The sequence below is a fragment of the Eptatretus burgeri genome, chromosome 6 (assembly GCF_056783735.1).
Source record: "Eptatretus burgeri isolate ZD-2024b chromosome 6, Ebu_testis_v1, whole genome shotgun sequence".
NCBI lineage: Eukaryota > Metazoa > Chordata > Myxini > Myxiniformes > Myxinidae > Eptatretus > Eptatretus burgeri.
Window position 1 is genome coordinate 70,358,467 of NC_140966.1, and position 24,210 is coordinate 70,382,676.

General features: G+C 43.3%; 1 protein-coding gene across 1 annotated transcript in view; it reads right to left on the bottom strand.

The window, feature by feature from the left end:
- The window catches only part of LOC147025015 (excitatory amino acid transporter 5-like), a 76,589-nt gene that overhangs the window by 51,482 nt on the left and 897 nt on the right, over positions 1 to 24,210 (bottom strand). The window lies entirely within an intron of this gene.

Genomic DNA, 24,210 nt, shown 5'->3' on the forward strand with positions numbered 1-24,210 from the left:
TCCGAATCCGTCCACAACTTTTTGAGATATTGTGCTATATATCGGTTTAGCCCTATCTGTCAATGGTGAAGAATCACTATAAAAATTATCAGATCCGGATCTTCACCAAAATCTAATCAGTTCGTCCTTGTCACACACCGAATAGGTCCACAAAATTTAATCCGGATTTTCATCCACAACTTTTTGATATATCCTGTACACAAACAGACAGACAAACGAACAGACGGAAAGGGGTGAAAACACAAGCTTCGGTTGTGGAGGTAATGAGGCCTTTGTATTGTGCTGTTTATTTTCACCAAATTCAAAGAATGGACGTCATCTACATGTATATTTACTGCATTGTGTGACGAATCCATACTCCTTCTCATCAATTCAATGTACCATACTCTTGACGGAGTATCAGTGCTGTCAAACAAAGCATTATCTTGGCAAAACTTATGCTGGGTGGTTTGCCGTTGCCTTCCAAGCCGTCAGTTGTGGCAGGAATTCAGAATTTGTTTAGGGTGCTGGAGATAGCTCGCCTATTCTTGGCGAAAGACAGTGTGGAATATTTAACGTCCCTCAATGACCATTGCTGGCAGAGGGATCTTCATGCTTCAACCATAGATAGACGCATCAACCAACATGTGAAACACCAGGGTGGCAGTTTACATTTCTATCGACATTCAAATCCCGTACAAAGCATAGTTATCTCCAATACAAGTGCACATAACTCTATGCCGTCTAAGGCCGAGGCTATCCTGCCAGCCTGATGGACCGTTGGAGAGAAGTAAACAATGAAAAACGGTTCTGACAAGTCGACTATGGGCTCTGGCATAGCAGCCAAAGCACAGAATACACATGTCACTTCATCATAGGTTCGCCACATATCCCATGCAGTCTTCTTCCCTCTACCTCTGAAGAAAGACACCGTGTCGTAAGCAAATAATGAGCACCGTGTCATACTGTGCGTATGTACATCTTCGTATACTCTTGTTTCACAGCATCTTATCCTCAGAGCATGATTTGTTTATCTGCCTCTAAGTGATTGCATAGAGGTAACACCTGACACATCTCGAGCCTGAGTACTTTGAACACCAGTGTGGTGTGTGCTGATTACTTGGTTTTCAGTGTTCATGGCTGCAACACTAGTTGCCAGGATGGAGAACAGCTCCACCTTGTTTCCATCAATTCGGAGAAATTCTGCCCAGTTTAGAGGAACTCGTGTGGACGGTTCCACACGTCTCAGAACTTCCTTCCCACTCTTGCTTCATGGGCCTGCTTTTAAACTCTCTGGGAAAAACTCATCCCACACAAAATCAATCCGACTTGCTTCCCCTCGTTCCCCAGCGATTATATGTATGGCAGGAACACTTGAGTTGCACAGTCCTTAAATGTCTTGGCTGTTGCAGGTCGTAGCATGTTAACAACAGCATCTCCATCAAGGATAATAACTTCAGGAATCTGGACAGCATATTGTGAACAGTGCAATATTGTTATGTTTGAGGGGGGGGGGGGTATGCATTCAAAGGGTAATTAGGATGTTTAATTAGGTATGCCATGCTGTTCGAGTTTACCAGGATCTCGATGTAATAAGTAGCAATTCAGTGGTGATAAGTTGTCGAGTAAATGTTCATTTCTTCAATGGGGAAATGATAATTGTCGCGTAATTAGACAGGAAGACGGGTTAGGGTAAGTGTGTCTGCGTAAACCCCTTTTAGTATTCCCTGGAGGCTTGCCGTGACGTCACAGGACAGTGCTGCGGATGGCTCCGCCCCGTGATCACGATTGGCGGAAGGCGACGGCGGAGGGCCAATAAACGGCTCGATTGGAAGTGACGAGGACTCGAGGATAAAAAGGGTCTGTTCGGAGCGAAGAGGAAGAAGATCGGGACAGAAAAACCGTTCTGGTGGAGGCTGTTGTGCTGGGAGCGTGCTATTTGTTGGGCTGATTCAATCCTGGATTTGATCGTGTCTCGTGGCCTTGCTGTGTCTCGTGCCTCACCTTGGTTGGCTCTGGGGTTCTGCTGGCTCGGAGTACGGGGTCGAACGGCGGGCGGACTTGGGCCAGGACCAGGAGGTCGACAGCACCACGGTGTCTCCTGCCCCTGACGAGCGCAACGCCAGCTCGTCCGACGCCAATCCAGGGACTGTTGCGTCTACACCACGGGCCAGCCTGACCACCAGGACCAGCTACGGTGTGTGTGTGTGTGTGTGTGTGTGTGTGTGTGTGTGTGTGTGTGTGTGTGTGTGTGTGTGTGTGTGTGTGTGTACATACCTGGCGCCTTAGAGGGTTTGAGATTGGTATATCCATTGGAATTGTTTGTGTTTTCCCCACGCCCGAACCCACACCACCATCCCGTCGAATCGCCCCGGATCCCTCCTCTTGCCGAGTCTTGTTATTTCTGGTTAGAGAAATAAACATCATCATCTCAGTGAAAAGCGACTCGCGCCACCTTCCTCGTCCCGTTTGCGGTAGAGCGATTAAAACCGCCATCTTTGGGTTATAAATAAATAAACCGCCTCCATCGTTTCGGCTCATTCTACGTTGGCGGGACTGTTCAAGTCCCGTGAACGTCACAATATTGTTGCACTTATGGGCGTCGATTGGTGGGGGACGGGGGGGGACAAAATATGTCCCCCCCCACTTTTTATCAAGGGGGTGGGGGACAACATATTGATTGTCGTCCCCCCCCCCACTTTTTTCATTGAACGTAAGTTACGTAACACAAAACGAGCTGCTCTAGTACAACCAGGCCGAGATGCTCCTCAAATACAAGAATAAATTTTTAAATCTCTATTAAAGTTTTATTGGTCTATTATAGTTCTATTAAAGATGATAGGTTAACAATTCAACATTGAAAATCCGTGCTTCCCAATCCATGGTCTCCCACCGGCCAAGCGTCCATAGCGACGTCGCTCTTTGATCCTTCGATGTCGGCTCTTCCTATCATTGCGAAGCAGAATTCGCCAAGTGTTGGATTGTTCACCCACTAACAGGGAACGTGACCTGGACATTTTCAGGTATGTTGGGACGTTTTCTGACTTTGTATCGTCATTTTATGAGTGTTTAAATAAATCGTGGCTTCATGGCACGGAGCGGCACGCCTCGGATAGTGTGGATAGTGTTAGGCCGCAACGGCTCAGGGCCCCTTTAGCGACCAAAATGGTTTATTTCACCTTTCTAACTTCTAACTTGTATCGCCGGATGCCTGATATTATTACCTGCATGATGATGTGTGTGTTTAATTTTTGTGACTTTGCACCGTCGAGTTATAAGCCAATAAAATATTTCTCGGTCTGGTATGCCGATTCAGATGGTGGAGCTTGTGCAGGATGACGCGCTTTCACTCTACCGGCTCGCACAAACGAACGGAAAGCTATTTTGTAATTCTGTTTTCATATTTCACAGTCGATAACAGTGGCCTAAATCCTAACGTTGAAAATCAAAGGAAATTGGGTATTTTGGCGACTAAATTAGCTTTGAATACTTGGGAAACATAAAATAAAATGCGCTGATTCACTCGCTTTTGCGGTGGTTAATGTAAATAATTTTTTCATCGGTACTTGGACTTAGGGGAGGTATAGACCTCCAAAACGAGAGGTAACATTCGGTCGTCGGACTTATGAGGATTAAATTATAGATTTTAAAAGGTCGCTGTTGAAAAGTTTGCAAAATTCACCAAAGCGGTTCGGATAAACGAACGGAAAGTTATTTTTGAGTTCTGTTCTCGGATTATACAGTATCTATAGGGTAGTAATGAGATTACCTCGAAAAATCCGATTTAAAAAGGCTTTGGCTTCGTAGCTTAGCCGCGGCTTGCAATTTTTACGAGGAAAAATAACGTTCCAGAAGGAATTTCTCTTCTGCCATCATCCGAATAATTTTCCGTTTGCACGAGGACAAAGACAAAGGACGGACCGACAGAATAAGGTGTCTCATTAAACGGTGTGATTTAGAATGATTAAATTAGAGATTTTAAATGCAGCGTTGAAAATAAAATAGAGGATTGTCAGCTTCTTCTTCACCATGTCGACCCCACAACGGTTCTGGGCCCTTTAGCGACCAAAATGGTTTACTTCACCTTTCTAACTTGTATTGCACTCTACTTAAACAAAACATACTCCTTTAGCGACCAAAATGGTTTACTTCACCTTTCTAACTTGTATCGCACTATACTTAAACAAAACGTGGGGGCACGCACTATACTTAAACAAAGGCACGCGGTTTCAAAGTTGTGTTTTTTTTTTGTTTTTTTTGCACGTACGGGCACGGACTAGTGGAAATGATGAACGTATTTACAAATCAACAAACTATGTACAATAATTGGAAAGAAGAGTGTGCACGTACGGATGGCAACAGATCTTAATCCCTCGTCTCCTGGTCTCGTGATTTGTGAGAGGTAAAGAATTACATAAATGTTCACATTACAACTGAGTTTAGCTCATTCCTTTGGTGAACCCTTTTGATGGCATGCAAATCAAGAACACAATCTTTAACGACGACGCTAACTATGAACCAATAATATCATAATCATCTCACTCAACTTTAGCTCATTGGTTAATTAAATACAGATTAAATAAAATGATGAATATTAATAATCCCAGGTAATAAAATACCAGGGTATCTGACCCCAACCAAAAGTAATAAGCGCGTAGCCGGGAACTAAGCGAGTAATGGAATGCTAAATTGGGAGCTCAGATGCTAAATTAAGAACTGAACTCGTATCGGCGCTCTTTTAGTAATACATGTGCTCCGCAAAGCTTATCACATGTCAACATTGTGCCTGGAGGTATAGTGACCTAGCCAAAAGTATGTTGACCTTAAAAATGCCCTGTTACGCAAAAAATAACCCTTATAATTCACATGTCAAAATTTATTCAACTGAAATGTAATTCCCTTCTCGTTTCATAGAGGATATGGATATCAGAAAGTTTTTCGCGACAGCATCAAGTCGCACATCCCCGACCACTCTCCTGGAGCAATCAAGTTCCCAGAAAGAGGTGGACGATTCAAAGGAGAAGATAGCAGAAAAGGGTGCATGTGTGAGTACTCGGCCTAATTTCCCAGATCGGCCTTTTCAACCTCATGATGTCAGTTGTATCCCAGTCCAAATACTGCCAAACCGAAAGTTGAAGTTTCAACAACAATGGTTCAAAGATTTTCCGTGGCTTCATTTTGATCAGAGCATCGGCGGTGTACTCTGTACTCTGTCACACCTGTACGGATGCTTCTCGTGAAAAACTTACCGAACTTGCCCGCTGTGCAGAAGACTCATTTGTCTCAAAGGGCTTTCGGAACTGGAAAAAGGCTACAGAAAAATTCAGACAACACGAATGATCAAACACACATAGGCTTGCCTCCGAAAATCTGAAATGTCGCAGAAGTCAACCTGGTGTCCATGTGCAGCTGAGCAGAAAACTGCTAGAAGAGCAAAGATCTGCACGGTCAGCACTTCTGAAGATTATCACCTCACTGCAATATTTAGCCCGACAAGGTTTTGCAATTCGTGGGAAGGATGCCTCTGAAGGGAATTTCAAAATGCTCTTACAGTTGCGGGTCGAGGATGATGTAAACCTCAAGACGTGGCTGTCAAGGAAGACGACGTTCACAAGTGGAGAAATTCAGAACGAAATTCTATAGTTGATGAGTCATGCCATCCTCAGAAATATCTGCAGTAACATGAATGAAATGTCCACTCAGTTCGGACTCGTAACTGATGGAACGCAAGATATTCAGGGCAATGAACAGGAGTCGGTGTGTGTGCGCTATGTGACGGATTCCTTTGATGTTCAAAAAGATCTCATCGGCCTCTACCAAGTATTGTCAACAACAGGAGTATCACTTTGTAAGATGTTTCAGGATGTCCTAATTCGGTGTCAACTCCCTATTGAACACCTTAGAGCGCAGACTTACGATGGGGCAAGCAACATGTCCGGAAAGTACAAGGGCTGTCAAGCACAGCTAAAACTAGAGGGAGAGCACTCGGTAGAGTGCAAAACCTCTGCCGCCAATACTGCTGGGTCACTTAAGTGAACCTGATATCCTATTCATTGTAGGTCAAAACAGATCAGACTCTACTGAACCACGATTGAATAAACTAAACGAGATCGACGCGCATGTAGAAATGCCAAAAAAAATCGAAATTTTTTTGAAAAAAAAGGTGCAAAATTTCTGTTTTTTTTTTTTTTGGTTGGAAATCACTCAAAACATGGAGAAATGCAAATACAAAAATTCAAATATTTTTTCCAAAATTGCCGCCATAGCGGCCATATTGGACTTTGGACCAAGTACAAAATCTAATGGCATGATCCTTGGACCATACCTAATCCCCCCACAAAGTTTCGTCGAAATCCGTCCAGGAGTTTTTTTTTTCCGTAATACTGTTCACAAACGCAAACAAACACAGGTGAAAACAGTAACCTCCGTCCATCTTCGATGGCGGAGGTTAAAAACTCCAACCGCTGGCCAATTATGTTCACTGTGGAGCTCATGTCACCCAACTCATTACATCCAAAGCCCTACAAACTGCACCGTTCATAAGAGACGCCCTTGATTATGTCCAAGCACTCAGCAACATCTACAACAACTCTGGAAAATTCAAGCATCTGTACTTGAATATCCACGTTGACGATGCTGATACTCCTTGCCCTACACGCCTGAGGCCAATTTGCCCGACGACGCATTGGTTAACTCGTTCTCCTGCCATGAAATCGATATTGGATAAAGTGGGGCAACTTAGCATAACAATTGTGCATTTTGTGAGGAAAGCACCAAATTTGGCACACAAGTAACCTATCATATTCTGAACAGATTTGGATATTGGGCCATGTCAAATTCAGCCGCTGATGGCTGTGGCAGCCATTTTCTACTGCCATCAAAAATTTTAGATGGTTGAAAATCGTGTCACTTTAGATTCTCATGTCTAAAGCTGGAGGATACCTTTAAAAATAATGTAAGTGTTGTTTTTCTAATATGCATGCAAGTTTGGTTGCCAGTCTGGAAAAATGTCGTCAAATTTAAAGCATCTCTGTCGTTTGTCCACTTCCTAAAACCCCAAAAAATTGAACTTTCTCGTACTCTATAGAATATTAGCAACTAGTCCTTCATGACAGACTAAACAATGGTATCGAACACATCAGTGACCTGGACCAGTGGTATCATTTATATCTGTTCCTTGAGCAATGTTATTACAAAACCTTAAAGAGTTGATGGAAGTGGAGTCGATATTTCAACAGCCTATTCCAGTCAATCCCTTGTCTACACTTTTCTGTTTACAACGGAAACAATTAGCTTGCGAGTTGCCGGATGGTTACCAAGTCCCAATTCTTGCATTTAACAAGTATCGTAACTTCATGCATTTGTTATATTTGACATCAACTTAATCAATCACTGCACCATACATCACCAAATCCTCAAGAAACTCCATAAATTTGTTTTCCAAAGCCATCTCTTTTGGTTTTATACATTGCATATTTGAAGAGGTTTGCTGTGATGTTTCAAGGGGAACCCAAACGCAATTTTTTTTTTCTGAAACCTATTGAGAATCATTAATCACGGTCTAATTTGAAGGGAAAAAAAAGTTTGATTTTTTTTGCCAATCACAGTGAAAAAAAGCCCGAGAGCATTGCTTCCCAACCTGTGGTCCGCCAGTAAATGGCAGGTCGTCCGCAAGTTACTCCCCCACAAAAAAGTTATTTCAGTTTGGACATGTTTACTCGATAAAAGCAGGTTGTTCAATTCACCTCGTCGACTTCTGTCATCTTTTTTTATATACAGTATATGCTCTTTGTACAGTACTCTTTTACATTTGCTCACTTTTGATGCAATTCTAAGCAGAGCATTCAAAGCAGCCATTTTTCATCAAATGGATACCAATATTAACTTTTAGTTTGTGTTCAACAATGATGTAAATCACAGCCTGCCACAGTGTTACGTCACATCCTGTTCATTGTGTAGTCAGTTGCTTCTTTCCTACTGCATCTCACCGAACTCGTCTTCATATTTCCAGTGTAGTTTTGAAAATAAATCACGACTGATTGGACGCAGTGAGCACAGCGCATTGCAAAATGGAGAGATTTCTCTGAGACGAGCGAGTGGAAATGGGGACCAGCCTGGGTCTACGACTGGGAATCGAGGAATCTCATCATCCACCTTCAGAGAAAAGAAAGCCTTCATGTTGCCTTCAGGAGTTCTCAATGTGTAAAATGACAACTTGACTTAATAGTGATTTGAAAGCATCTTTCCTGATTTCGCTGAGGATTGCAAAGTCCAAAAACTCCACACAGTTGGGGAAGATCTTGTGATGCACTGTGTGCGGGATGTGTGTGACTGTTTGTTTGGCTCTGAAACAGTAAAAAAAAAAAAGCTTGCTTCCATTCCAATTAGAAATTATAGTTTGTTGTCGCTTTCAAAACATGTCACTTGATATAGAAGAGCAACTTGTTCAACATCTTCGAGGTAAGAGATTTGCCATTCAACTCTGAATCCACAGACGTTGCTGATTTAGCTCAATTACTGGTTTACGTGCAGTATCCTTGGGAAGGGAAAATAGTTGAAGATTTCCTGTTCTGGAAACCTCTGCAAACTCGGAAAACTGCTGAAGAAATCTTCAAAGCTACCGATTCCTACATGTGTGAACATTATTTAAGGTGGTCGGATTGTATCGGGATATGCACCGACGGCGCACGTTCAATGATGGGAGTGCACAAAGGTGCGATTCAGCGGGTAAAATGAGTTTCCCACTGCATTGTGCACAGAGAAGCCTTATCAGCTCGCCATTTGTTGCCACAGCTAGACACCGTTCTGACAGATACAGTGAAAACAGTAAACTCTGTAAAAGGAAGGCCACGTAATTCTCGTCTTTTTGCTGCACTATGCAATGACATTTGAGCTGATCATTTCCAACTGTTGCTGCCTACCGAGATCCGCTGGCTATGACGCGGACGAGTCTTGCAACGTGTATTTGAGCTGCACAAGGAACTGGAGGGATTCTTGACAAATGCCAGCTACAGCCATGCAAGCCAATTCAAAGACCAACTCTTTCTTGCTAAACTTGCATATTTAGCTGATTTCTTAATGATGTCAACCTTTCACTGCAAGGCAACGATATGAACATTTTGATGCTTAGCGATAAAGTGATGGGATTCAGAAGGAAACTCGGTGTGTGGCAAACTCACTTGGAAAATGGAATTACTGGAATGTTTCCGTTGCTCACACAATTTCTCAGTAATTCTGAGATTGGATTGCTCAGCATCAAAGCAGTTTTGACTGCTCAGCTTAATATAATTCCTTGGATATGCAATTTGAGACGTACATCAGAGACATTTCAGATGACAAGTGGCAGTGAATCTCTGCACCGTTCTCCACAGATGTCGTTTCAAACACAAACTTTAGCTGCCGAGCCCAAAATCAGCTGGTGGATTTGTCACGTGATGGCAGCCTGAAGGTAAAATTCAGAGAGTAATCTATCATGGCCTTATGGCTCTCCGCTGAAAAAGACTTTGAAGAACCAACCGGCAGATGAAGCAATAAAAATATTGCTTCCATTTGCAACAACCTATGCTTGTGATGCTGGATTCTCTTGTTTAACAGCCTTAAAAACAAAATAAAGATCTCAGCTTCAGCCTGAATATGACATGTGTGCCTGCCTATCCACGATTTATCTTCACATTGATGAACTGGTTGGGAAGATACAAGCCAAGGACTCTCATTAAGTTGGGAAAGTTATATTCCTACTTTACTCTCTACGTGTACTTGTATTAGTCCAGAAGCAAGGACCTGAAAAAAATGAAATCGTTCAACACTCCCTACAGAAAAGGTTTGACTTGACAGAGTGGTAGAATAGACCCTATAGAACACCTCCAGGTAGTTTGTGGTTTCAAATTGTGGTATCATTAAAATTCTACAGGCCATTATACATACCAAGGGTACTTACCAAGAGGGTCACTGTGGGCCAGCAAAATTTAGGGGAGGGGTAACGTAAACGTGAATATCTTTGTCGAGACTCAACCAATTTTCAATATTGAGGTATCATTGGCTTCGTATTATAATTCTCTTCAAGAATATGTACAGAAATGTCGATATTCATTCAACTGCACAACAATATTCTTGTTTATCTGGCTGCCATGAAACAGCTGCCTGAAACCCATCCTGCCGTCAATGAAGAGTTCATGTCTGGCAATCATGCCATCAGTCGATCGCCTCAACCTTTTGCTCAAGTGTGGACTGACATGGCCCTCGAGCAGTCCATCAACCGTGACAGCAAGACAAACTGTGGCATCATAGGGATCAGTCAGAGAGCAGGAGCTCTAGAACGATGGTTCCTGACATGTCATAAACGAGCAGCCATCACAACCGCAATGAAGGAGATGTGTGTCATACAGGACTCAGATCGTGTTGGTACCCACAGAGAAGCAGCACCAAAGAGGGTGGAGAGAGATGAAAGTGATGTTCAGAACCTGCTGACCGTCATCACGTCAGAGCTTATGACCGATCCCTTCTCCCGAGACAACGTTGATGATGGAATTTCGTCACTGATTAACATTGCCACAGGTATCAGGATGCCCCCAGATGCTGCTACACGCATGGTTAACTCCTACCAGATCGGCACAGCTCAAATGACAACATTTGTTGAACAGAGACTGAATACCAATGAAGTGACATTTTGGGATTCCCTGCCAAACCTGAAGATAAAAACATTTGCCACACTAAGCAAGAAGAAAACAGTGAAGCGAACTGATGAGAAAGTTATCACCCTTAGTGCTGACCGTGAAATCTTTGGCCGCCTTCTGATCACAGGAAAGTCAAGGGACATCAATCTGAGAGAACTCCTCAGCTACGAGTTATCAACAGTGCCATTATCCCTGGCCCATTATGATGGCAGCTTGAGGAAGACCAACAAGAGCGTACTCATTGCTGAGTTAGAGAAGAAGGTAGATGTCCATCCAAAACTGCCACAAGTCACAACCAGCCAGATGTCTACGGCCCACATCGTCGATGCAATGGTGCTGGTACAGATGACAAAGTCCGCTGGTGCTGCAAACTTCGGTGAAATGGCTGTGGTGAATTGACGTGAATTGAGGGACATGACGCGGGATCACATGTTGTGCGTCTCGCGTATAAGGGGAGGTCTCTGCGGCACGAGTGGTTGTCCCCGGGGCATTGCCATTTACATCGGCTGTTCACTTGATGCTCGTTAACTGAAGGTGCTCATTGACTGGTGAGAATGGAGATTATATCGAACTCCGTGCTTACGCGGATTTAGTCTGCAATGATTAACTGCACATGTATACGTTACTGCTTATGTACTCCTAGCTGAACCTGTATTCCCCGGTGTGCCCGTAGAAGCGGCTCCAATCAAATGGAATAAAGCCTAAACTCTGAAGGTTCATCTCTCGCTCTCATTTCAATGGCATTCAAGTATTACAGCCTGGTTACTGCCATCTATGTCGGAATGGTGGTCTGCGGGTTGATGTTGTCTTCAACCGGTACTCCAGCCTCTCAATAAAAGCTGGGGAGCGAGAGAAACGAGGACCATCTGCAGCCTTAGAGGTGACAATCCAAGGGCCAGCTACTCCTATTCCAAAGCAGTGGATCAAATACATTGGAAATGTAGAAAACAAAGTCAACTTGTGTGCCTTCTTAGCAGACACATGGTGCCACATGGGGGGAGACACTCTGCTTGATGGTCAACACCTAATCATCGGTGGTGGTTTCAAGAACCGGCAGAAGTCTGTGCTAGTCATCAGAGGGCACTGCGAAGAACCGGTTCCCCTCAAGACAGATCATGAAGAGGCAGACACACGAATATTGCTACATGCAAAACATGCCTCTCATTATCACAACAGGATTGTGATTCAATCACCTGACACAGATGTGGCTGTCCTCTGCACCACTCACTACAGAAAACTCCAGTGTCGGGAGCTGTGGTTTCGGACTGGAATCAAGGATAAAGCTAGGTATATTCGTATCCACAGCTTGGCACACAAACTAGGACCTGAGCTGTGTAATGCTTTACTCAGCTTCCACACACTCACTGGGTGCGATTCAAACAGTGCACTCTCAGGACTCGGCAAGAAAAAGGGTTTCAATGTATTACTTGACAGTAAAGAGCATCAGACCAGTCTGGGACAGCTTGGAGAAGAACCCGAGCTCAGCAACAGCACTTCAGAAGCATACAAAGCCTTCATATGTGCAATGTACTCAACAACCAAGGGGGCTGGGAGGAAAGTGAACAATGTGAGATACTGGCAGTTCTGTCAAAAGGGACAAAGAAATGAAAATCTCCCCCCTACATTCGACAGCTTACAGCAACAGATGAAGAGAGGAAATTACCAGGTCTATGTATGGAAGAGAGCATTGGAGCCGACACAGAGCCTTCCACCAGCAGCTGGACATGGCTGGAAAATTCAGGATGGTGCCCTGCAGCCTGTGCTCATGACCAAAGATCCAGCACCACGGGGTCTTCCGGAGCTGACCGTCTGTCACTGCAAGAAGTCTCTATGTCGCCGAGCCGACTGCACATGCAGAACCAACCACATGCCATGCACAGAAGCATGTGCATGTATGGCCGAAGAAACTTGTGAAAATCCAAGAACAATCTTTGAATCCAGTGGTGAAGAAGATGCTGACTAAAAGTTACAACAGATGACATCTTCATGCTTCCATGGCGAATGTGATTCCTTGTTGCCAGACACAAATATTACAAACCGCTCTGACTAATGTGCTTCCGTGCAACCATGCACAACTATTATGATTCGCTCTCACTATTGTGCTTCTGTGTTGTCATGCACAGCTCCCAGTGTCGACCATGATAACTATTATCATCCACTATGATGAATGAGTAGCTTCCGTGTTGCCAAAGACAACTATTATACTCGGCTTTCACTAATGTACTTCCGTGTTGCCAAAGACAACTATTATGATCGGCTCTGATGTATGTGCTTCCGTGTTGCTATACACTAGTAAAAGACGAACGATAAAAATAACAGTTGCAGTTTTCTTTATGCTTGCCTTTGTATGTATATGAATTTCTGCAGAACAATACTTTCTTGAGCGTTTGATTTCCAAAATGTATACATACCAGTAGTAATTGAGAAACACCGTTCACCTTCATATGAGAACACAATTAAAAATGTCAGAAAGTTTGAATTGGTGTGATATTTTAGCTTTGGTGATGCCATGGCAAAGGCCAATTTCAAATAACTGTACGTACTCTGATAGAGAATTATAATAGGAAGCCAATGATACCTCAATATTGAAAATTGGTCGAGTCTAGACAAAGATATTCACATTTATGTTACCCCTCCACCTAAATTTTGCTAGCCCACAGTGACCCTCTTGGTAAGTACCCTTGGTATGTATAATGACCTGTAGAATTTTAATGATACCACAATTTGAAACCACATACGACCTGGAGGTGTTCTATAGGGTCTATTCTACCACCCTGTCAAGTCAAACCTTTTCTGTAGGGGGTGTTCAACGAATTTCCTTATTTGGCCTCATATGAGAAATGGCTGCTGGACCATATCATTTAAAATGTACAGCAATAGAACTACAATTGTTCAAGATCATACTGTTATCATTTTAAAACATTAATTTGAACACATTTAGAAAGGTCTGCTTTTTGACAGACGACACACAAACGTTCATTGTGCGTGACGTCACTACTACAAACTAAAGTTGAATATTCCTCTGGTTTATGCACATAAAATTAGTTTTGAAATGTTGTGAAAAAAGGGGGTAAGTGGTCCATAGTAAAAAATATAGATATGAAGATGGTCTGTTTATTGAAAAAGGTTGGGGACCACTGTCCTAGAGTGTCGATTTTCGATTTCATCAGTGACGTCACACCCTGAAGCTACATTGATCCGAACGGCGGCTTACATAGAGAAACAGTGCATGTTGAACTCAGATTCAGATACTGATTCCACCATCATTAGCAACACTGAAGGTTCTCAGGATGTTGAAACTGATGATTGGGATTTTGAAGGAAGGATTGGAAACAAAATTAGTGTTGGAAATGCTTTCGGGGGGAATTGTGGAACCTAATCATTTCGAGCCTTGTGCGAGTGATTCTAAGGAAGAAGGTGGAAGTGTTCATGAAGATGAAAATGCTGTTCACATGACCACTTCAGCTTGGTAGGGTTTAATTTTCCATTCAATTGACAGTTAATAAGGGAGGGATTTTGTATTAATCGATATATCGGTGTATATATTACTTCAGCAGAAAGAGCCATCTTCGCCCAACAGCACGGGAGCCGCCCAGGCAAACTCGAACACCACGGACGAATGCTGTCCCATTGTCGCAGGCTGACCAGATGTATGGTATGTTACGGGATCGTCCCATTTCATACTTTTCCCGGACACCATTAGTGTCCATGTCGTGTCCCACCATCATGCCCGTGAGGTGTCAATGTCCCTCCCCATTGGATGGGGGATTGTGGAGGAGGGTGTGTGGGATAGTGGTGGGTATTGTGGGGGTGATGGTTGATGAGTGATGTAGGGGGGGGATGGTGAAAGGTGGAGGGGAGGGAGTACCCTGAAAGTTTTAGCATCTTAGGTCAAACCCTCTTGGAGGAATAGATGATGATGCATACAAACTTTATCTTCACTATAAATAGATGGTGGTTCATTTGATTTGTAGAAATGTGTTGATAATAGATAATTATTTCCAGGTGCTCTTGTGGTAACTGCTGGGCAATGGCAACAGGTGTTTGATTCACCGCTCAAATCATCCATGCCCATGTGCTGGTAGCTGGGTGGAGATGGTGTTACAGTTTCAAGTGACGGCTGTTTCTTCTGCTTTATCGAGGGTACGGCATTCTCTCTCAATCATGGCGGATAACCACAAGATCTAGGCATCTCTGTTGTTTCATAACAGTGCTCTGCAAAATGTTCCGAGCACGAAAGCGAACATTTTGTAGGCCTGATACACACTCGGGTATTTCGGACAAACCTCGTCCAGTTTTTGGCCCAAGGTTGGGTTTTTCAGCCATTGCTGTTGCATAAAACTATCTCGGTTTGTCGTACTATACAAGCACAAAGGACACATCGACTTGGCACACTTGTGAAAAATCGAAAATTATTCGCCGTTTGATTTAAACCATACTGCAATGTAACCCGTACACAATACAGATCCAGCGGTCTACTTCCTGGTGCGACGTCTCGGATAATCTGAAGAAGAAGATTTCGATTTTTAATCACAAACTTACCTCCTTTATAATTCGGAAATCGGAAAAAGACACATCGTATCTATTTTATGGGGTGTTAAGGGGTAGATTAGCATCAAGGTGGTCTGAGCGTTTGGGTTCCCCTTTAAAATGCTCTTTCAAGTTGGAATATAGTGGACTTCAAATTCCTGTCCAACCCTATCATATCTACTATTGAGACTCCCATTAATACCACATCTGTTAAACTCTGACATTATTTTCCTTCCCTGTTATCTATACTTTAATGGAGCTAAGTGTTTGTTCTCTCCTACTAGATGAAGCGACAATGGTACACGAAGCTCAGCTATATTGTACTCAGTATATATGACTGGATCGCGATAATTTTTGCTCGATATCATGAGCGAATGAGCCAAAATTAGGCAGGTTAAAAAGTGAAGCCAAGGCTGCTGAGTATTCGCTATGGAGCCTGAGGTACATCACCGAACATGATTGGTCCAGTGCTATCACATGCCTACTACAGAACAAACCAGTGACGGCAGGTTTACGATATCTATCTATCTATACTATAATGGAGCAAGTGTATGTGATTATGAATGTATTATAAACCAAAAAGACCTGTGGATCCTCACTGAATGCAGACGAGAGTTTCGGCAGGGGCTGCTTCCAGCCTATGTTGATCTCTGTAAAGCGTTTGATTCAGTGAATCGGGATGCCCTCTGGAGTATTCTTGGTCTTCGTGGGGTGCCACCAAAACTGATCGATCTGATGTCTGAACTATACTCTGGTACTGAGAGTGCTGTAAGGTGTGGTGGTACCATCTCTGACTTATTTCCAGTTATTACTGGAGTTCGTCAGAGGTGTGTACTGGCCCCCACAATTTTCAGCGCTTGTATGGACTGGATTCGAGGGAGGATGTCGGAGAGATCAAGATGTGGTGCGTCGTTTGGGAATGTCAAGATCTCTGACCTTGATTTCGCAGATGATGCAGTCAGCTTTGCAGACTATGGATATCCTTTTGGGGGCCCTTGAGGTGCTGAATGAGGAGTCGGAGCTGCTGGGATTACAGGTTTCTTGGGTCAAAACTAAGATCTAGGCTTTCAATGACATCTTGGATGCTGATATCTTGTCTGTGCCTGTTTGTGGTGAGGATGTTGAGGTCACGGAGAGATTCAGTTACATTGGCAGTGATATTCATGTCTCTGCTGGCTGTGAGCCAGGGATCACTTGACGTCTGGGTCAGGCCTGGGGAGTCATGGATTCACTGGATCATGGGGTGTGGCGCTGCCGGTGCCTGTGCAGGAGGACGAAAGTCTGAGTCTTCATGTCCTTTGTGCTTCCAGTCTTGCTCTACGGCTGTGAAACTTGGACTCTGACCAGGGAACTGAGATAGAGACTTAATTCCTTTGAGACCAGGTCTCTTTGGAGAATCCTTGGCTCGCTGGTCGAATGTTGTGTTCAACGAGCGGTTGCTGAGAAAGACTCAAATGACATTTGTTACCTGCATGGTCTGTGAGCGTCAGCAGCGGCTGTTTAGTCACATAGCTTGTTTTCCTGATGCTGATCCTGCTCACCTGATTCTCTCAGTGAGGGAGCCTCGTGAGTGGAGGAGGCCAATTGGCAGACCACGTGCCTCTTGGTTGCAGCATCTCAAGGAGATGGGGATATGTCAGGCATCTGCCTGGGGGATGGCCACATGGAGGCGGAAAGTGAACGCAGCGACACGCTGCTCCAGCGCATGCTCCCATACCTGACCTGACCTGACCCAACAGACCCCGAAGACTCAAAAGACCACGAACACCCAAAATACCTAAATTACCCAGAAGACCCAAGAAACCCCACAGACCCAGGACACCTAAAATATCCTGAACGGCTTTCAATGACACACACACACACACACACACACACACACACACACACACACACACACACACACACACACACACACACACACACACACACACACACACACACACACACACTCCAAGTCCTCAACCCCCCCCACCCATACTCTGTCCTCTCTTCCACCTACACCGGCTACACCCCCACATCCAAACTCTGTGCTCCGCTCCTCCTTTCATACAAATCCTCAAAATCCCTCCCAACTCGAAGTCCTCAACTCCCCTCAGCCCCTCAATCCCAAATCTGTCTCCTCTCTGCCTCCGCTTCCCCCAACCCAACTCTGTTATCCTCTCCCCTTTTGTTCAAGTCCTCAATCCCCCCCCCCACTCCAACTCCCAATGTCTCAATCTCTCTTCCAACTGCATGCATCCTCACCCACAACTCTCTGTCCTCCCCTCCCAATTTCTTCCTGTTCTTAACAACGTTACATAGGGAACTTTGGCACATGAGAAGACCATTTGGCCGATCATGCGTGTGTTGTTTCTGCCCCGTTTATTAAGAACAATGTTAAAATTAAATAGAGATGGAACATTAAATTCACAATCACTTCCCTCTCTCTTCTGTTATTCTCACTATAATTCACGGATCAGTGTTTGTGTTTCTTTATTTGTTTGTCGTGCTACTCCTACAGTTGTGGGCCAATTACATCCAGACTTGCTACATAGGATCAGCATGACCCCAATTTGTGTGTAGGGGTGTTTTCATCTTTGCCAGTGGTCTTAGGGGGGAGGATGCCTATAGAGAGTCGACACTATCTTTCAAAATATTCACCTTTTGTTGCCTTGAAGCCTGGAATTAAATTGCATTAAATCAGACTTTTTCCACCTTTATTTACACATCGTAACACACTGTGTAATGTCCAGAGTGTACAAATGTCTTGTCTCAACAAATATCAGGAGGGTACAAAATGACATCAAAACTGCAATTGATAGAGTATGGCACAAGGTTTTGCTGCCCAAGCTGGACGCAAATGCAGTCATCATTTTGTATGCAGCCTATGGCTGCTGGTTGCATCATTGCTGGGAGCATGGCTATGCCACTGATGCAATGCCTCCTGTTTCGAGTAAGTTGGTACTCATTTTGCTGATCTCGGAAAGATGGCAGGTTGAGTAAACCCACCTGGTGTTATTTAAGGGTATGACAGGGGCTCAAACTCAAGACCCTCATATCCTAAGCCAGCTACCTTAATCATTCAGCCACCACCAGGCTTGCTAATGGAGTTAGAGGGCAGTTGTTGCAGTGGTTATCCAGATACTTGATGGGCAGATGTAGCCAGGTAGTGGTCAATGGCCAAACATCAAATTTAACTCCAATTAATTTAACGTATCAGTACCTCAAGGATAAATGATTGGGCCCACCTATTTTTAGGCCATATTAATGATCTGCGTGACAACCTGCATAATTCTACCTGCCTCTTTGTCGATAATAGTACAATCTACTACCTGTTGGATGAAGAGAATGCCATAATTTCTGAGGAAGGACTTACAGAGGAAATGCAAGGTCATGTCTCTCAGTAGGCGACTACCCAGTGAGCAGCCTCCAGAGTTCTTTAGAGTCAAGCCCCTGCAGCGAGTACATGAGTTGGACATACTTGGAGTCTGGTTCTCTTAGAGCTTGGGCTTCTAGTCTCACATGAACTCCATCGCCGTGAGAGCCGGACAAAGTGGGCGTCTTCGTAATATTGCTCAATATTTGAATCCACCTGGCTGCGCCTGAGTGTACAAAGCCCATGTCCGGAGCACAATGGAGTATGCTCCTCTCGCATGGATGTCTGCAAGTACCGTGCATCTTAAGAAGCTCGAAGATGTGCAACAATGTGCTGTACATATCATCAAGGCCCCACCACAGGAATTGAATATTGACCACCCGAACACACAGGAGAACTGTAGCAGGTCTTGGTCTAATGTACAGACTACACACAAAGGAAGCTCCAGCACTTCTGAAGTCCATGCGACCTCCATCAGGGACTCCAATAAGGTCCACCAGAACAAGTCATCACTTGGATGCTCTGCTGCGCAGGGTCTCATTGGCAAGACCGAGAGTGGTCACTGGTTACTTGCTAGGTAAGATAATTTTTATACAACCTAAATCAGAGCCCTGACCTAAATCCATTTGAAAATCTGTGGCATGACTTGAGCACTGCTGTCCATCAACGCTCCCCACGCAACTTGACTGAGCTTGAACAGTTTTGTATAGAAGAATGGACAAATATTGCCCAATCAGGGTGTACAAAGTTGATAGAGACCCATCCCAACAGAGGCACAGCTGTAATTGCTGTCAATGGTGCTTCCACCAAGTATTAACTCGGGGGTGGGTTGGGGGGGGGGGCGGGGGGGTAGACACTTATCCCACCAAGATATTCTCGTATTGTATATATAATTAATTTTCTGAAATTTGTAGAATTTGTTTTTCATTTGAAAGTTGTGGGTTATGATGTGTAAATAAAGGTGGAAAAAGTCAGATTTAATGCAAGTTAATTCCAGGCTAAATGGCAACAAAGGGTGAAAAATTTGAAACGAGGATGTTGACTTTCAATTGCCACTGTACGTGCAATAATACCTGTGTGGCTCAGACTAACAGATGCCACTGTCAGTCACTCAACAACATCTTGGACTCAGGATTTCTGCTCCAGAGCACAAAAATATCTTAAATCCAGAGAACACAAATATCTGAAATCCCTGTGATGTCCATTTTGTTCACCCCGTGTACCCCACCCCATCCCTTTCCCTTCCACAGATCTAATTTCTCTGTTCCACAGTTTTGTGCTTCCCTCTCCCACCCTTCTTTGTCTCCTGCCCCCCTTGTAAATTTTGTGTGTTAGCTCTCATACGAGCCTCGACAATGTGTCCCCCCCCCAAAAAAAAATCCTAATATACTTATAATATTGTTGGCTATAGGATATGGAGAGACGTATACCTGTCATTAGGTTTGTTTCCACAATGAGTACCCCCAATTTTTAATCGTACCTCAGTTTCATAGACCCCGAGGAGTACTAAACACCCATTTAGATATTTATTTCCTTCCTTTTTTTTTCCTGCCAATTGTCCAAGCTGTACCTCAGAGCCGGCTGAGATATTGGGAATTAAATTTTGCATCAATAATGGGAATACAAAGGATATATGTGGGGTTGACATAACTTTTTTGAACTTGACCTGCTGTATAACATTTAAACATTTTTCACCATAACTCGACTAAGGTTTATCCGATTGGAACGAAATTGCCCTTTTGAGATTGCCAAGAGCAAGGTACATTTACCCTTAATTTACGTCATTAATTTACATCACAATTACCAGCTTGGCCTTCCAAGAGGTTCTTGCATCATAATCATGTACCTGCACTGAAGTTGTGCACCTGATATTTTACCCTCACCAGAGAAGAGGGTATTGCATTTGGGTCCATTTGTCTGTCTGTTTGTCACCTACAGGTCACAATTTTAAACCGATCTTCACGAAAATTCACCACATGGAAGAGTTCATCATATGCAAGAAGCCTCTTGTTTTTAAGGTCAAAAGGTCAACATAGGCCAAAGGTCAAAACATATCAAATTTCTAAAATCCTCAATTTTCACCCGATTGAGAAATTTGAAGAGGATTTGCAAATCAGGTCACTGAATTCAACCACCAATTATTTTTGAGGTCAACAGAGACCAAAAGGTCAACAACTAAGGTGAGATTTATAAAATACTCGATTTTCATCCCATCGACTTGAAATTTGAAGCGCATTTGCATATTAGGTCACTGAAGCCAACCACAAAATATTTTGGATGTCAACTTATGCCAAATTGTCGACATAGGCCAAATTTCTAAGATTGTCAATTTTCATCGGATTTTTTATTTTTTATATACAATGGCAAGGCTCATGTAAAAGCTAACACCCAGAATATATGACAAGGGGAGCAGGAGACAGGAGGGAAGGGAGAGGGAAGCAGACAACAGTGGGGAATAGACATGAGGTCTGTGGAAGGGAGCGGGATGGGACGGAATACATGGGATAAACAAGATGGACGCTACAGGGACTTCCAGGAAGGAAAGCAGGGAATTTGAAGGAGTTGGGTTTGGGGCATGCCTGGTGTTGGCTTAATGTTAGTGTGGTGGGCTTGGGATCCTCGGATCCTGAGTTCAAATCCCACTTGGCTGTTGAATTAATACCAGGTGGGGTTGACTGCCTGTCATCCTTCCGAGGACACTCATAAAATGAGTGCCAGCTTGCTGGTATCCTGTGTCAGAGTGGCAACCCATCCAGAATTGTTTCCAATAGTCAAGGAGACTGCTTGGGCAGCACCAACGCTCTGCACAGAGTATCGTCCCAATGGATGGGCTTGGGGTGGATTAATGGGGTTCGAAAAGATCATGGTTTTGGATGGGGGAAGATAAGAGATGGTGGTGAACAGCAGTTTTGAAGACCTGGAGGGAAGAGTGGGATTGAAGAGTGTGTGGGAGTTTGTTCCAAAGGCAGGGAAAAAAGAGGAATGAAAGAGTAAAGGTGAACAATTATTCATTATTTTGGTACTTTTGCCAGAAGGGGGTTGCTGACGGACCTTGAGTGCCCTGCGGAAATATGGGCGGGACAGACAGCACACAGAGCAGGGGGAGTGGGGTGAGTCTGGAGAGACAGTCTTGTAGAAGACAGAAAGACCACCAACTTGCTGTCTTGAGAGACCCAAAGACTCAGTTTCATTGTGAGAGATACCAATGATCCTAAATGCCTTTGTTTCCACAGCATGAAGCTGAGAAAGGTGAGAGGCAGGAGCACCAGCCCAGAAAGGAGAGCAGTACTTTCTCAGGCTGCGGATGAAAGCTCAGGAGCTCAGGTGTACCAAGGAAGGACTTTGCATGACGGAGGATAACCAATCGGCGACTGACTTTGGAAGCCAGCTTGGAAATGTGGCTTTCCCAGGAAAGTTCATGACAGATAGTGAGGCCCAAAAGTTTGAATGAAGGGACTTCTTCAAGAGGATTGTTGAGAAAGTAGATGGGGGGGGGGGGAGAGGTTCCAGACAGACCACTTTGACAGACATCGTGAGAGTGTGAGATTTGTCAGGATTGAGAGACATGTTCTAAGCGTTGGACCAGTTTGTGATTTCATCCAGATCTGCACAGAGTGAAGAGGCTGCTGTCTGCCAATCCGAGGGATGACTGATGGTACGGCAGAGGGTGGAGTCATTCACTTGGAATTTGAAGAGGATTTTAGTGAATTCAGCCACCATTTATTTTAAGGTCAAATTTGTTTTATGGATTTTGCAAGTATTGTGTTATGCATGACATCTTTCCTGTTTGTTTGACCGCACAGAACTTTAGTGTTTTACTCTGCATACACATGTTGGATTGTTATGAAATTGTCACCATTGGAGTGACTACTTCTGTAGAATGTTTATTGATAATTTTGATGTAATAGGTCACGTGTTGTGGCAGCCATGTTGGAAAAAATGGAAAAAAATTTGGACCTCTGTATCTCCGAAACTGCATAATAGAAATAATTGAAACTTGCCTCATGGCAAGTACTCCTCATGAAGAATAAGTTTGATTTTTGAATGATGTCAGAGGTGCCTTCGTTATGACGTCATAATTGCATATGTAGAACATGACATCCGATCCGTATGAAAATTTTTGATGGTCAACAGAAACAAAATTGATGACGTCATTGGTTATGAGGTTTGGCAGCCATATATATATATATATATATATATATATATATATATATATATATATATATATATATATATATATATATATATATATATATAAAAAACCTTCGAAAATCTTCTTCTCTAAAATGGCCAAACGGATCAAGGTGAAACTTTACAACTATGACCACCTATCTATGAGCACCAAAATGTTCCCACATATGACATCATAGGTGTCATAGTTTGGCAGCTATCTTGGATTTACTCTCAAACCTTTAAAAATCTTCTTCTCCAGAATGGCTGGACAAATCAAGGGGAAACCTCACACAAATGTTCCACAAACCTTGAAGATATCAGAGTATTCATGAATAATTGATAAATTACATGGTCTGGCAGCCATATTGGATTGAGCGAAAAAAAAAAAAAAATTCTGTAGAACTGCTTAATAAATCGATGTGAAACTTCACAGTTATGATGTAGTAGTGTTTGGAAATATAGGTTTTAAGTATCAACATGATGGGACACATGATATGACAGCTATACTTATTTAATTTTTTGAAGCTGGGTTCTTTTTCTGAATAAGACTCACTTGGCTGTGCCTGGATGGGTTTGAGGGTAGAGGAGTAGCAGCTGAAACCCAAGTCCTATCCAGGTTCTTCCTGGTGTCTTAATCTTTGCATTTTGCTTGTTTGGGTTCCTTCTAACAACTCCAATGCAATACTTTACCAAAAGTATTTGGTCTTCCATTTGATTTGAATTTCATTCACTTTAATCCCATTCTGAACTCAATTGAATAATAATAAACATCATGGGTCAGTGTCAAGTGTCCGATCAAAGCGGGGTTTCATCAAAGCAGGACGTCTTGGTACCCGGTGATCACTGCCAGCAGTTATAAAGTTCCAGTTCTAGTTCTGTCTATTAGTAATTACATAACACACCCGTACACAACAAACACCACACAAAACTACACAACCATTACAGAAAACAAGTCCGAGCGAGGGTCTGCAATCTCTGATTGCTATTTTTCTTGTTGATTAGTGTCCTTGGCCTGCTTTTTTAGGATTGTGACCAAATTATTAAAAAAACACATTTTTGATTATAACTTGAATCATTTTCCTCAGATTTTCATGATGTTGAGTTTTTTTGGATAGATTTTAGATGGGGACATTTTCTTTTACACTCTATCCCTAAATCTTGAAGATAAAGGTCATAATGGTGGTCCGAAAAAGAAAGGGCCATTATTGGATCGTGGGCGTCTGGGCGCCTGGGGGTGGGGGTGGAGGGAGCGGGGTTCCCTTAGTGATTGCTTTGTGATCGCAGATATCGAGTTTTCTTTTGCACTTTTGATATTTTGTTTTCATGGCATAAACGACCACTTATTTCTGTTTTTCAGTGCTTATTCGTACATATTCAAAAAAACAGAAGATAACCCCATCTCCCGCGATGCGGGCTGATGGACAAATGAAGCATAACAAATGACCAATAGTCCAATAATCTAGATATGCTCATTACATTAACAGGAGATTAATACGCAAG